Source organism: Galleria mellonella, unplaced genomic scaffold, assembly GCF_026898425.1.
Source record: "Galleria mellonella isolate WM207_F2 unplaced genomic scaffold, CSIRO_AGI_GalMel_v1 utg625, whole genome shotgun sequence".
Taxonomy (NCBI): Eukaryota; Metazoa; Arthropoda; class Insecta; order Lepidoptera; family Pyralidae; genus Galleria; species Galleria mellonella.
The window spans coordinates 524,667-541,842 of record NW_026442129.1 but is presented as its reverse complement, the minus strand read 5'-3'; the positions used below and the strand labels follow the sequence as shown (position 1 = coordinate 541,842).

The 17,176-nt window shown below is 34.7% G+C and overlaps 1 protein-coding gene across 1 annotated transcript in view; it reads left to right on the top strand.

Moving 5' to 3' along the window:
* Positions 1 to 2,661: 2,661 nt before the first annotated feature.
* The window catches only part of LOC113511186 (uncharacterized), a 40,457-nt gene continuing 25,942 nt past the window's right edge, over positions 2,662 to 17,176 (top strand). The window contains exon 1 of the mRNA XM_026894801.3: positions 2,662 to 2,896. The gene's annotated coding sequence lies outside the window, so the exon portion shown is untranslated. The remainder of the gene's footprint in view (positions 2,897 to 17,176) is intronic.

Below are 17,176 nucleotides of genomic sequence, written 5' to 3'. Positions count from 1 at the left end.
AGGGCACCAGTGAGGGATGATAGGTGAGAATGAAAAGGCAGGTTAGTTAGTCCACCGTGGTGAATTTTTTTTTATACGACATAGAATGGCAAACAAGCTGACGGCCCACCTGATGGAAAGTGGTAACCGTCGCCTATATGTTAAACATGAGTAGTACCATGGACATAACAGAGTATACTGTTTCGCACATGATACCCCTCACGCGTTGCCATTCCTGAGGACTCAGGTGTTATTCCTTTGTACCCTGTAAATTCACACCATATCTCACCCTTCAAACCGAAACACAGCCATGCAAACACAACTGCTTCACGGTTGAAAACACGAATGGGACAGAGGTACCCAAACAATTGAATTTTGTACAAAGTCTAACCTTAACTAGAATTAGCCACGATGGTTTCTAGGAGGAACCTCGTGGAGGTCGACCTGACAGGGTGTATTGCTAGTAATGGTGTTATTTGACCCCATTACTAACAATCCCTTCCGCCCCGATGGTAAGTGGTTACCTTAGCTTAGCCTATGGACGCCTGCAATACCATGGGCATTACGCTATTGAGCAACTCTATGGAATGTCACGTCCCTCTCCGCACGAATCGAAGGGTTGCCCTTCGATTCGTGCATTCGATTCCGAAATTAATAACAATTTTTTTGCGCGTGTAAATATTTGTCTTAAATTGACAAGGTTTGTTTTACCGTGGAACTAACTACGTTTGTTTTATTATTACTATAATGACTAAGTACAGTAAAGGAAACAAAAACATAGTGCTTTGTTCCCTCAGTCATTTTGTGTCATTTTTAAAGTATCTAAACTAATATGTTAAATTTATTGCTTGTAATGTATTTTTTTTTTTATTTTATACAACTTAGAATGGCAAACAAGCTGACGGCCCACCTGATGGAAAGTGGTAACCGTCGCCTATAGACATGAGCAGTACGCTTGTTTGCCATTCTAAGGTGTATAAAAAAAAAGTTAGCCCATCGTGACGAATTCCACTAGAATTAACCACGATGGCTTCCAGTGGGTACCGCGTGGCAGTCGACCTGACAGGGTGTATTGCTAGCTAATAATAGTAAAAACTCATCTGGTACAGTTAAAGGGTATATGTTTGGGGGAAAAGGATTATTAGTAATGGAGATTGAGAATCCCATTGCTAGCAACCAGGTCGACCTCCTCGCGGTTCCCCCTGGAAACTATCATGGTTAATTCCTGATGAACTCATCATGATGGACTAACTGGCCTGTTTTTATTCTCATCTATCACCCTTCACTGGTGCTCCGCCAGCGTATCCCTTTAGCGCAGGCGGGGTTACCATCCCATTACCATCCAAAAAAAAAAACTCTTGGATTGGAATAAGCGTTTGTTCAAAGGTTATGATGTCATATCAGTTTGGTAGGTAAACAGCAGTATTCGCTGGTATTTTTGGTTAAAATTAATTATTAAATAAATAAATAAATATATACGGACAAATCACACAGATTGAGCTAGCCCCAAAGTAAGTTCGAGACTTGTGTTATGGGATACTAACTCAACGATACTATATTTATAATAGATACATATATAGATAAACATCCAAGACCCAGGCCAATCAGGAAAAGATCGTTTTCCATCATGACCTGGCCGGGGATCGAACCCGGGGCCTCCACGTCGCAGGCAGGCGTGTTGACCGCTGCGCCACGGAGGACGACAAAATATTATTATAAAGTATTTTTTTGTTTGTTTGTTACGCCTTACTGCCTCAACGTCTCAATCAATCAATAAAATATCTTATTTGCATGTAAGTGTTACACAGTTTTAAAATAGTCTTTTTTTTTTTTAATATTGTGCCTGATATTTGCGTGCAAATTGCTTTGTTATGAAACCAAATCTTATGAAAGTTGGCATGCCAATGAGAATGGAAATACTGCACTATTTGATTTGGAGATGGCCTTAGACTAGTCCTTACGGCCTTCTTACTGACTTTTTTCACGAACATAGACTCGAACACAGCTTAACTAGCTGTTCCTTGATTAACTAAATTAACTAGCTGTTGCTGATTTTGTTATGAAGCACGAGTCTAAATCTAAAATTTCACGTGTCTCACTTCTAAATTGACTAAATTTTATACTTTCATCCTCGATTTTAGCACTTAGGGGTTGAATTTTGAATTTCCAAAATTCCCTTCTTATTGTTCACCTATATTATAAAAAAGAACCTACTTCCAAAATTTCGAAATACTAGATTCTGCGGCTTCAAATGTGCGTCGATATAAAGGTCAGTCATTCAGACATCAAGCATCATATATATATATATATATATATTTATTTATATTAATACATTTTAGTTACATTATATTGGCCCAATAACAGATATATTACGTATCGTTTATCCAATATCGAAAATAAATCCCTCATAATGTCCAAAACTCAGTATATACATATCGGATATTACCATCTCTAATATCTAGAAGCAGCAGTCAGATTTGAAAACATGTTATTTTTTCATAGCCATACTTCATGAAGAAGATTATAGGGTATCTAACAGCACGATACGACCACCGGCGAAGCTGCTTAAAACTACTCTAAAGCAATTGTTTATATTTTCGAATTAACAAGAGCTCGCCCCCCCCATCGGGCCGGCGACCTTTCGCGCGAATTCCCGCCAAGATTGACATTTCACTAGGTTTTCGCGCCAAAGTCGCTTGTGACGCGTTTCTGAACCAATTATTTTTTAATCTGTCATTTGAAGCAAAGGAAATCGATTTGAATTCGTGGAGTGACGATATATTTGAAAAGTTTTGTGATAAAAGTGTTATATTTTTTTTTATTGAACTGTTTATTGGACTTTGTTGTGATTAAATTTTTTTAAAGTGCAGTGCTGTATTAAAAATACTGGTTGTTTGTTGACACATACATTTTTCTGGTAAGTAGATGGAGTATATCACTTTTTTAGATTATATAGATAGAGTGTCTCCATACAAATGCTTCTAGAAAAGCGGGTCGATTTTTTAATACAATTTTATGCGATTTATATTTATGAGTTTTTCCTTTACAACTTCTATTTTTGTTTTATAATTTTTGCATCTTTTTAATGTGCATAAAATCATTTTATCTATTAAATAATTAAATATAGATATATTTTGGACACTTTGAGTGCGTAATTATATAGAATACTATATATAATAACGAATCAGCTAATTTGACAATTGGCTGACAAAAAGTTGACGCGTTTTTGAGACTCGATGTTACATCTATATATTCTAAGATTATTTTATATATCATTTTGTGTGTTAAAAAGTGAATGTTTAGTATGCTATTTGTACACTGTCATATCCTTGATATCTGGTTTCTTTTAATTCCGTGTTAAAATATTATAAAAACGACACTGACCTTGTTAATAATCATATTAGAATGTTACTCTTTTTATACAATTGTAATATTTATTCTTATATTTATTATAATCATGGCAGTTTAAATATTTTTTTTACTATATTTTAACCGACATCAAAAAAGGAGAGTTTCAATTCGGTTAAGTACTCTATGTATGTATATGTATTTACCAGAGGGAGACTTTGTACAAAAGTCGATTGCTTGGGTACCTCTGTCCCATTCGTGTTTCAACCGTGAAGCAGTTGTGTTTGCATGACTGTGTTTCGGTTTGAAGGGTGGGATATGGCGTGAATTTACTGGGTACAGAGGAATAACACCTGAGTCCTCAGGAATGGCAACGCATGGGGGGTATCATGGGTGAAACAGTATAGTCTGCTATGTCCATGGTACTGCTCATGTCTATAGGCGACGGTTACCACTTTCCATCAGGTGGGCCGTCAGCTTGTTTGTCATTCTAAGTTGCATAAAAAAAAAAAAAATAAAGTATATCCTTACTAACTATTTATTTTTTATTTTTTTTGTAATTAATAATTCTAAATGCATTTCTTTTAGAGTAAATTAAATAAATCGATTTTGTTCCAAAAAAAAAAAAAAAAGAACAACGACTTCAATTGTCAATTATTTAATTACCATTCGTCGTTATTTTGAATTAAAAACTAAATTACTTGAGGGATTTTCAAAAGATTTGTATTTATAATAAGTATTTTATATATAATATTTGTTTTATGGGATTGATCTAAAATTAATAAAATAATAAAAAAAAATTATAAAATGGTAATTAATCTGTAAATATTTTCGATACGTTCGAAAACGTTTCAGATAATAAAATATTTTTCCAAATCGGTTTATAAGTGACAGAGTTCCGAGGTACTTAACTTCATTATTGAAATCGGTCAAAAATAGTTCCATCGACGCTATTTTAGTACAAATCGGAGAATTCGGATCTTACGCCAGATCCGTCACGGTATGTTGTTTAGAATTTATTTTATTGCTGAAAAGAGTAACTGCGTAACAGGTTTCGTGCAAATAAGGCATCAATTAAGTATTGTTCTATGCTAAACTGAAGTATTAGTCAACTTTCGTTTTAATTTTTTTGGTCTACGTTACCATCTAAATATTACAAAAAAAAAAAATACCATGCAAATTTATATCAGCCATTAACTGCCCACTGCTTAACATAGGTCCCATAAAGGGGGTTTTGTCAGTAGTCGCCACGTTTGGCAGGCGGGTTGGCAACCACATGGCGATGACGATGATGATATTAACTTAACAGCTAGACGAAAAAGAACCGCCATGTTAATATGGGGCTAAATATTTTTTTTTTTATCATATTTCGAAACGTGTTTGAATGCTAACAACTTCATGTCAGCCGTTAACTGCCCACTGTTGAACATAGGTCCTCTCCATAAAGGAGGTTTTGCTAGTAGTCGCCACGTTTGGCAGGCGGTTTGGCAACAGCAGTTAGGCTTTTAGAGATGTTTTAAGAGGGACGCTGGTGCTCATCCCTCGTCCTCCCTTAGTTACCTCTTACGACACCCACGGGAAAGGTAGGGGTGGCCCATTCTATGCCGAGACTGACATGGCAAGCTTTATCAAACATATGTTACTAATTCTAGTCACTTATATATTATAATATATGTCAGGCATATGTATTGCAATCTTAGGTATTGGTTTATATGGTAATGGTAACCCCACCTGAGAGGGGGATGATATTGTTAGTAATAGGGGTCTAATGAACCCATTGCTAGTAATATACCCTGTCAGGTCGACCTCCACGCGGTTCCCCCTGGAAACTATTGTGGTTAATTCTAGTGGAATTCGTCACGATGGGCTAGCTGACCTGCTTTTATCGTCATATATCATCCCTCACTGGTGTTTCGCCAGTGTATACCGATAGCGCAGGTGGGTTTACCATTCCATTATCACCCATTAAAAAAAACCCCGCCTGAGAGTGTTACGCACCAACGAGAGATGATGGGTGGGGACGATATCAGGCCAGTTGGTCCATAGTGATTCCAACAAGAATTAACCACAGTAGTTTCCAGGGAGAACCGCGTGGAGGTCAACCTAATAGGGCATATTACTAATAGTGGGGCTAATAATCCCCTTCCCCCTGTAAAAGTGATTTTGTTTGTTTATTACCTCTTAGAACCTTAACGGTTTTTGTTTTTTTTTTAATGGATGATAATGGAATGGTAACCCCACCCGCGCTATCGGTGTACACCGGCGGCGGACCAGTGAAGGATGATAGGTGAGGATGAAGCAGGTCAGTTAGCCCATCGTGACGAATTCAACAAGAATTGTTCACTATGGTTTCCAGGGGGAACCACGTGGAGGTCGACCTAATAGGGCAAATTGCTAGCAATGGGGCTGTCAAACTCCATTGCTAACAATCCCTTTCCTCCCGAACTGTAACGGTTAGACTTTTGATTATGAAATATTGTATCAGATGAAGAAAGACGTAGGCTATATTTTATGCCATTCAATCGGCATACCCTATTCATACGAACCAAGTCGCAGGTAAATAATATAATTGCATATTATTATATATATATATATATATATATATATATATATATATATATATATATATATATATATATATATATATATATATATATATATTTCAACATTAAACCGTTTTAGAATGTCTCAAAACATCCAAAATGTTGGATTTGTAATAAATATTATTAGCATTAAGACCGTCTTTTGTGTCACGTTTTATTGGTCAATAAAGTTTGAATAAACAAACAACATGCGGTCTAAATTTTACATATATATCCAGTAAAAAGTCTTTAGAAGGATATTTAGATTACGTGACGTAGTTTAATGTGGCTTAGTGTTCTTAAAGGCATGATAAAATCACTTTGTGATTGCAAACGGTTATAAAATTCAAAATGTTTCTCTTTTTGTTATATTATGTATTTATTTTTATTATTTATTTTATTTATTCATTAGTACAAATAAGTGTATATGGCGGACTTAATGCTAAAAGCATACTCTCCCAGTCAACCATAGAGAAGTGTCAGAATACTCGAATGCGGTACTACTTATTATTGATATACATACATACTAGAATTACATATATAAACGAATAAATATATATATGAATAACAAGTATACTTACACATATATGATATATACTATATTATATACCATATTTATAATAATATATAATAATAAATATAGATTCTTAGGATAAAAATTTATCACTCACTTTCTTCTCATCTGCTCTCGTTTAAATAATATATCAATTTTTTTTTATGGAAACTTCATTAATTAATGTTATTGCAAGAGTATTTATTTATATGTCCACGAAATTGTTTCCCTAAAAAATTGAAAAATAAAAAAAAAATTTAAACAATTTAAAACGACAATCGAGCTGATAGTTCTAATGGAAAGAAACCGTTGTCTATAGACTTGTATAACACCATGGACCCCAGTGAAAACACTAGCATGGGTGATGCTACACTTAATGCGTTGCCATTCCTGAGAATTACGATATTTTAATGGGTGAAAATGAAACGGTATCACTCCGTTTGCGCTATCGGTATACATTGGTAGGGTACTAGTGGTTGATGATAGATGAGGATGAAAGCGGGTCAGTTGACCTATCATGCTATATGCCGAGGTTTTCTTAAGAGACTACAGCATGGGGTTCTTCGGAAGGGGGGTAAAGAGGTTTCTTCGAGGTCGGCAACGCGCGCGTAATTCCTCTGGTATTGCAGGTGTTAATAGGCTACGGTAAACATTTACTATCAGGTTGACCGTATGCTTGTTTGCCACCTCAGTGGTATAAAAAAAATGTCAAATTTGACAAAAAATAAATATATTAGTTTCTAGCGGGAACCGCGTGGAGATTGTCCTGATAGGCTATATTGCTAGCAACGAGTCTTAGGCTTTATTACTAACAATCCCTTCCCCCAGGACTATGATATTATACTCTTTAATTTTACTGCCTTAACCCACCGTTTAAACCGAAACAGCAATGCAAGTATAGCTGCTTCACAGCAGAAATAAAAGTGGGACAATAGTAAGTAGTTACCCAAAAGTTCTTAAATAAAAAACCAGGGGCGGATTAAGCCCGTCAGAGGCCCGGGGCGGTAAAGCTAAATAAGGCCCCCAATTTAAGAAGTTAATATTATAAGATTTTTATTCAATTCACATTTGTATGTATGAGTCTTAGATTATATAGATACGAGTGTTTCCATATAAATGCTTCGTGAAAAGCGGGTCAACTTTTTCATACAATTTTGCGTGATAAATAGTTACGACCGACTCCTTTATAACTGCTATATTTATTTTGTCTTATAACTTTTAAATTTTTTTTAATGCGTAAAAACTCATTTTTTATTATTAAATAATTAAATATAGATACCTTGACGTATATTGTATACATTGTAAGAACATTGATAAACAAAACGAGTCAGCTAATTTGACAGTTAGCTGACAAAAAGTTGGCCCGTTTTTGAAGCTCAATGCTCTATCTATATAATCTAAGGTATAAGTGTTTATGTTTATTTAGTTAAAGTCTTGCATTTATGAAATTACAGGGTACAGAGAAATAACACCTGAGTCCTCAGGAATGGCAACGCATGGGAGGTATCATGGGAGAAACAGTATACTCTGTTATGTCCACGGTACTGCTCATATCTATAGGTGACGGTTACCACTTTCCATCAAGTGGGCCGTTAGCTTGTTTGCCATTCTAAGTTGTATAAAAAAAAATTAAATTACATAGAATATGGAAATGGTAGAGGAAAATGGAGGCGTTTGAATTATCCTAAGACCAGACCCCTTCTGTTCCCCCTTTAGTCCGCCACTGAGCTTGACCGTTCGCTTTTTTTCTTACAATTTCGAGTCATTTACCATAATATCACGATTCACGTTTACAATTTTGTAAGAATCAGCTTTAGTTTCACCTGCGATCGTGATCTTTTGTAACCGGTATAGTTGTGTTAATATATATATATATATATATATATATATATATATATATATATATATACATTAATATAATACATTATATATTTTTTAATATTGTATATTTGAAGTATTCTTATGTTTATTACATGTGTTTTTTTTTATTGTTTTGTTGGTGTCAGTTTATGTAATCGATGACTTAAGAAAATGTTGTGCACATCTGTAATTGGTGTAAATGCAAGATGCAAGCCCTGTATATCAATTAAAATTAATGTATGTATTTACACTGTTGATGTGCCTTTTAAAAATAAATAAATACATAAGGTTGAAGGTTGCCACGGGGAATATGTTACATATCTATTTTCAAGAGACTTCAATAAGAAATTGATTCTTAAGTCGGTTTTAAATTTTTTTTGTGTATTACCTCACAACTCCTATTTATATCGCTGCGATATACATAGCGAATTTTTTTTATTTTATTTTATCTTTTCACTTCAAAAAGAAGGAAGTACTCAATTAAGGTTGTATTATTTTTTTCTTTTTTTTACGTTTGTTACTTTACAACCTTGTCAGTTATAAATCGATTTGGGAATTTTTTTTTTATTTGAACGGACATACTTACAGATTGGACCCGTAGAAATTTTATGAAAATCAGCTCAGTAATTTAATTTTTAAATTTAAATTACTTGTTTTCTCACAATTCAAGTCATTTTTTTAACACAATCTTTAATTATAATACAATGTAAAATTATAAAAATTTTGATTAAAATTCAGTTGATATGCATTGATGCATCCCATAATTTGAGTGCAATGTAAGCACATATTTTTTTTATACAACTTAGAATGGCAAACAAGCTGACGGCTCACCTGATGGAAAGTGGTAACCGTCGCCTATAGACATGAGCAGTACCATGGACATAACAGAGTATACTGTTTCGCCCATGATACCCCCCATGTGTTGCAATTCCTGAGGACTCAGGTGTTATTCCTCTGTACCGTGTAAATTTTTATTATTACTATCGTGACCGTATTGCATGTTGTACTCCCATGAAGCGTACACCATGGCGTGAATATCTCAATAAAATTACTTGCAAGCTGCAAACTGAATAATAGTATTATGCAAGCTCATTATATTGGAAAAAAGTCACGAGCTGTTGAACCGGCTTGCAATCTTGTATACACGAGTGATGAAGCAAGATATGCATATAAGGATAAAGCCATTCGGTACTCTGCTCTGTCAACCTCGTGCGGGAACTGTCATAAATATAGCAAGAGTAGAAAAATAACTTCACTGCGCTAATTATTAGAAAATTATAAAAAAAAAAGAAATAAACAAATCTGTTCAGAAATGTAAAAAATTAACATGCTACACATTTTTGTGTCGGCCAGATTCGAACTTATAACATTTACGGTCATGTTAATTAATTAATTTATTTATTTAATAACATTTACACCGAAACTTAACAAAGTGTGTCGTAAGAGGCGAGTAAGGGAAGGCGAGGGATGGACAGTCCCTCTTAAAATATCTCCAAAGTTTCACTTTTTTTTTATACAACTTAGAATGGCAAACAAGCTGACGGCCCACCTGATGGAAAATGGTAACAGTCGCCTATAGATATGAGCAGTACCATGGACATAACAGAGTATACTGTTTCGCCCATGATACCCCCCATGCGTTGCCATTCCTGAGGACTCAAGTGTTATTCCTCTGTACCCAGTAAATTCACGCCATATCCCACCCTTCAAATCGAAACACAGCCATGCAAACACAACTGCTTCACGGTTGAAACACGAATGGGACAGAGGTACCCAAGCAATCGACTTTTGTACAAAGTTTCCCTCTGGTAACTGAGGTTGCCAATCTGCCTGCCTAGTGTGGTAACTGGTACACTCCCCAAGGGGAGGCTTAAGTTCAGCAGTGGACTGTTAAAGTGTAATATATATATATATATATATATATTAGTGTGTGTGCGTGTGCGTGTGCGTGCGTGCGTGCGTGCGTGTGTGTGTGTGTGTGAGCGCGTGCGTGCGTGTGTGTGCGTGCGTGCGTGTGTGTGTATGTATGTGTGTGCGTGTGCGTGTGCGTGTGTGTGTGTGTGTGTGTGTGTGTGTATAATATACTCTATTACCCCGCCATGTTTATCTTATAATTTGTTGTATGTATTCGTTAAAACGCACGTCAAAGTCAGTGTAATAACACAAACGAAATGTCAAGGCTTTATTTCTTAATATTTGATTGGTATAAATATAGCTGTATTTAAATATATCTCTGTTGAGACACAGAGCGTTATGGGAGTAACGGAATGGCTCGAAAATAGCTTTAGGTGTTTTTTTTTTCTTTTAAATGTCAATAACATATTGCATTACGTGGTGTTTGTAAACATTATTAATTGTTAGATTTGACTTAACTATGTTGTTTTATTACGATATTGTAATTATTATACCGGCCTTTAACTGTCTAGTGTTGAACATCAACTACCCTCATTAGGGAGTTAGAAGGTCTGTATGTTTGAAGGGTGGGATATGGCAGTGAATAATACAGGGTACAGAAAAACAATACCTGAGTCCTCAGGAATGGCAACGCATGCGGGGTATCATGGGCGAAACAGTATGCTCTGTTATGTCCATGGCACTGCTCATGTCTATAGGCGACGGTTACCACTTTCCATCAGGTGGGCCGTCAGCTTGTTTGCTATTCTTAATTGCATAAAAAGAGGGGTTCTGCCAGTAACTACTGTAACTACGACGCTTGGCAAGCGTTTTGGTAACCGCAAGGCTTTGGTGATGTTTTAATAGGGATGCTGCTGTCTATCTCTTGACCAGTAAGTTCTCTTCGTTGCCTTTTACGACACCCGCGGGAAAGGAAGGGGTGGCCTATTCTGTGCCGGGATCGTTATTGCCAATTTCTATTTTATTGTAATAATACATGTGATCTAGAGAGCAGTAAAATACAAAACAAAACAAAAAACAGGCACTAAACTACTTTCTTACCGAACAGTTTGTTACATAAACGTTATACGACGATACTCAAGATTGTTATTAAGTTCGTTGATATTCAACAGATCATATACAGTTTTTTTTTTCATGGGTGAAAATGGTATGGTAACCCCGCCTGCGCTAACGGGATACGCTGGCGGAGCACCAGTGAAGGGTGATAGATGAGAATGAAAACAGGCCAGTTAGCCCATCATGATGAATTCATCAGGAATTAACCATGATAGTTTCCAGGGGAAACCGCGAGGAGGTCGACCTGGTTGGGTATATTGCTAGCAATGGGATTCTTAGTCTCCTTTACTAACAATCACTTTCCTCCCGATCATATACAGTTAGATGTAGCATCCAGTGTTGAAAAAACGTCCCAAATAATGTTGAACCAATATACAATGTCATAAAAATATATAGATATTACTATATGTTTCCCATCCCTATATATTACCAATTAGTACATAGTTACGAACAAAAGGTAGTGGTAAATATATATAAATAAAATGACAGTTTGTGTGACAAGACTAATCAATTAGAAAATTAAAACAATGTACAAATTATGTGTATAAATATAATGCATTTTGAAATTTCTGTAAGCCCATGACTGTATATTTTTATATGCAATAAATCTTTATTATTATTATTAATTCCAAATCCAGTGATCATCTGCAATTAAGACTTTGTCAATTGCAGTAAGAATCTACACTAATATCACGAGTGTAAAGAGGAAAGATTTGTGTTTTTGTGTGTTTGTTTGTAATGAATAAACACCAAAACTACTTTGCCGATTTCAAAAATTCTTTTACCATTACAAAGCTACATTCACCCTGAATTCGCTAACATAGGCTATATTTATTGCTAGAAAAGATTAAGGATCCTTACTAAAACTTTAGTAACGTAACTCGAGGTGTAAAAAAATGCTATAAAATATCTTTCGTTGCGTGCGCTGCGGAAACTGTTGGTGATAGAACAAAAGTATGTTTTACAATGTTGAAGAAAATATCAATAACTACAAAAAACTCCGCGATACTATATGTCCAACTATTATCGTTATGTCACAATAACCACTTTTTACATTTTAAAAGTTGATAGATTCATTCGTGCGGTCGGCTCCCTACGCAGCGGACGTAACCGATGTTGAATATTTTTTAAAGATTTTAATTGCATTTTTTATCGAAGTTTAAAAATGTCCACCCGTGCGAAGCCGGGACGGGCCGCTAGTACAAAATATAGAGGAATCGAGAACCGTTCTTTTTCAAAGCCAGAAATTGATAAGAAAACTATATACTATTGCGATATCTATTTAACACGTGTCTGTGTCTTGAAGGTCGCCAAGTCCTTCTAAGTCCCTCTCTCTCGGTATTCGATTACCTGTATGTATTTCGCAATGGCCCTTGGAATTGGAGCATGATCGACCGATAACAAAGATACGGTGACAAAGATGGAAAAACAGGCATGATACTGTACGCGGCGTGAGTTTTTGCCTATTCTGTTTATAGGCGACGATAGTACGGGTGTGATTACATGTGAAACCTATTCATCCGCCTTGTAACGTAATGCCGTTTCTCTTAGTAACAAGGATGTACATGCATCTATACGTAATACTAATTATACATAGATCAAACACTTCTAGATATACCTAGTGACAAGAAAAGTCCATCTTTGTTTATTGGCATGTATTTATAGTTGTACTAATTCTGTAACTAGTAATTACTGGGGGGAATGGGATTGTTAGCAATGGAGACTAAAAATTTTTAGCCAACCAGGTCGACCTCCACGCGGTTCCCCCTGGAAACTACCATGGTTATTTCCTGATGGGCTAACTGGCCTGTTTTTATTCTCATCTATCACCCTTCACTGGTGCTCCGCCAGCGTATCTCGTTAGCGCAGGCGGGGCTACCATACCATTTTCATCCACCAAAAAAAAAAAACTAGTAATTACTCCTCTCCGTCCAAAGGTTGCCTGGAAGAGATCGTTCTTAGCGATAAGGCCGCCCATTGTTTTCTCATTGTGATTATTTCTTGTAATTGTTTATATTTATAATAAGTTTACTATTGTAATCTTTTGGAGGAAACAATAAAGAGTTATCTATCTATCTATCCTATCACAAAATATAGTAATAATTATAACTTTAGTGCATACTATAACCAGATGAACAGGGTTTAAGCTGCAAATAGTATAATTACGTAGGTATGTTGAAAAGTCAGCGGATTTAGCCCCCAGGCAGTAGGTTAAACCTGTCAATACATTTACATAATCTGTCCATGATAATACATATTATAATATAAAGCGTTCTTGTTATAGAAAATTATATAATTAGTTATATAAGAATATTTCTAATTAATTACCAGATTAATAACAGATTAATTACCAGAGGGAGACTTTGTACAAAAGTCGATTGCTTGGCTACCTCTGTCCCATTCGTGTTTCAACCGTGAAGCAGTTGTGTTTGCATGGCTGTGTTTCGGTTTGAAGGGTGGGATATGGCGTGAATTTACTGGGTACAGAGGAATAACACCTGAGCCCTCAGGAATGGCAACGCATGGGGGGTATCATGGGCGAAACAGTATATTCTGTTATGTCCATGGTACTGCCCATGTCTATAGGCGACGGTTACCACTTTCTATCAGGTGGGCCGTCAGCTTGTTTGCCATTCTAAGTTGTATAAAAAAAAAATTAACTAACAGATCAAATGCAAAATGATGTAAGCGTTGCCAAATTAATGATAAATGTGTGTGAAATTCCTTTCTCTTTATTGACGTTTTATGACATTAGAAATCCACTTTTTTAATATTAATAATTCATTTCAGATTGCATGTTTCAAATCTGTAAAAAATGCATTTTAATACAAGTTTTTTATTTGATTGTTGTGAGCTACAAAAAAAACCAAGTTATCAGTAGTTTCTTCTTTATTTTCTTTGTTATTTATTGTACACAAACAATGATTTGAGCATTTAGTTTCAAATGTAATGCACAAGAGCGATATTATCTCAAGAGTTTTAGTTTTTAATTTATAATAATTGATTTTACAACAAGATTAATTAAAATTATAACTTTATTGTATAGTAATTTTTTTTATACAACTTAGAATGGCAAACAAGCTGACGGCCCACCTGATGGAAAGTGGTAACCGTCGCCTATAGACATGAGCAGTATCATGGACATAACAGAGTATACTGTTTCGCCCATGATACCCCCCATGCGTTGTCATTCCTGAAGTCTTAGGTGTTAGGTGTATTCCTCTGTACCCAGTAAATTCAATGCCATATCCCACCCTTCAAACCAAAACACAGCCATGCAAACACAACTGCTTCACGGTAGAAACATGAATGGGACAGAGGTGCACAAGCAAACGACTTCTGTAAAAAGTCTTTCTCTAGTAAAATCTAAAAAATAAAAAGATATCTATCTATCTATAATGCGATGTATGTTGAGTATTAATGAAAAATATTCGCTAAAACATTAATTGCAACATGCATCAACATATATGGTTGCACGAACATCGCTTTCTTGCCTCGACGGATTTGCAAAATATCTCCTTTTTTCAACGTTAATTTTGAAACGTTTAGTTATAAATAAGTTAGAGATATATTTATGTATGGTAGTTCATTCATGACTATTTCAAATTATACATTGAACTTTAGTAAATTAAATCTTTGAATGAATACAGTTTACTAGGTTTTTCTCGCAGCTTTGCTTGCGTGTATTAGGTTGTAGACGTAATCTACCCGTGTATCTTCAATTTGTTGAGCTTTTTATACGTGAGTGATTAACAATCATTCTACTGAACTTTACATTAAGGGAGACAAAAGCTTCACCAGTGTGAAGCTCTTTTTTTGGGGAGGGCTTATACTCAGCAGTGGACAGTTAATAACCGACGTGAATATCAGTATCAAGTATATACTACCCTCTCATTCATAAAAACGTTAAATCTTTTAAAAACCCATTTTGGCTATTGAACTGTTGTCTCTTTCTATTATACTAAATTCCTAACTTGAAAGTAAGTGACAAAATAGTGTAATAATTATAGTAGCTTTGTAAAAGGTTTTAGTTTTTATGAATAAAATCAATGTTTTAATAACACAATAACTGTTTTTAAAGTCTTTTTATTTAGATAGATAGATATATAGACATAGGATTTGTTTATGTCACTTACAGCATGCAAAAAACATCAGATATCGGTATATATTTAAAAAAAAAGTAATATAATAATACATATATAAAAAAACACACACACACACACACACACACAAAGGAAGTACATAAAAAAGGTAACACACACATACACAAAGGAAGTACCTACATAAAAGAGGTAACATAATTTCTCGTGAGTGTGCCACAGTAACACAAAATCACAGTCACAACTCGGCTTACTGCTTTGCCAACAAAAAAGTAAAACATTGATATTCTGTTGTGGTTAAAAACCAAAAACCAGCCGCGAGAATTCTTGACAAAAACAAAATATAAATAAATGATAATTTTAGTTTAATATACTCTTAAATATTATTGAGCTACACATTTCGCCTTATCTAAAGGCATGCAAGAGCTGACACCTCTGTCGCCCCCTCTCGCGAGCTTGAGGACCATCTGCACTCGCCCCTGTTACACCGTTCGGTGAAGTTGTAAAGGCCATCTGCGGCCAACAACAATTACAATCAGAAAAAAAAAAAAACATACCAAAGGTAGCAGAACTAAACAAATACATTTACAAATTAAACAAAAACAAATACATAACAAGTCAAAAACATAACAAATGGCATACAATACAACTGAATTATACATTTGCATACATTTTAATTTTTTAAAAAGTCTCTCTCTTAAATAAAAAAAGATTCCATTATAATTTTTTTTTACGTGAGTGTGCCTTACAGTTCTCTTATTGATTTTGGTACATTATATATTTTAATAGTCATTATATCACAGTTCTGTTGATGCAGTGTGGTTCTGCAGAAAAGCAGTTTCAACATTGTGATCTCTGTTCTGATGTGACTTTATTCAACCAAAAAAAAATTGTGGGTGTTGTTTAACAAATATTCCTACTTCAGAAATACAAAATATAAATAAATGAATTAAACTAATTGTGTTTGTCCATTAAAATCATTATTTGATATTTTAATTTAAATTAATAAATAAGAAATACCATTTTTTCCATGTTCCTAAAATATTTTACAGTATTGTTAATATCTATTATTATTTATAATTTTTCTTAATAACTACTTGCTAGTGTATTTCATACTTTAGTTATTGGATATGGGTCCTTCTGGGTGAAGGCCTCCTCCATCTTTCTCCACAAATCTCTATTTCTGCCCATCATAACCAGTTTTTTCATGTACATTCCGTTATATCATCTGCCCACCGTCTTATTGGTCTACAAACATTTCTCCTACCTCGTGGTCCTGTCCATTTTGTATTTGGAAATGTCCATTTATTGTCAGTAAAGCGTGAGCGTCGACCAGCCCATTGCCTTTCAGACGTAAAGCATGTGTGATTGCATCTGGTCATTTAGTTTTTTGTCTATATTTTTCACTTTTTACTTTGTGCATTTATCTTGTTCCCAATATACTTCTTTCCATAGTTCTTGTTGTTGTTGTTAATGTTGTAAAAAATCTTTATTATACATATATTTGACTGGATACATTAAAAGAATTTAATATACAATGGCGGACTTATCCCATAAAGGGATCTCTTACAGTCAACCTTTGGGAAGCTGAAAGAAAACTGTAGAATGTACAAGGGCAATAACCGTACAGCTATAATAAACTAAATATATAATAATATAATTAACTATATAAATAATATAATAAATTATATAAATAATAAACTAATAAAATAAAAACTGCTGTATACAAGTTGTTTTATGTTGTTACACACAATAAATTATTTCATAAGATTTTTTTTTTAAAA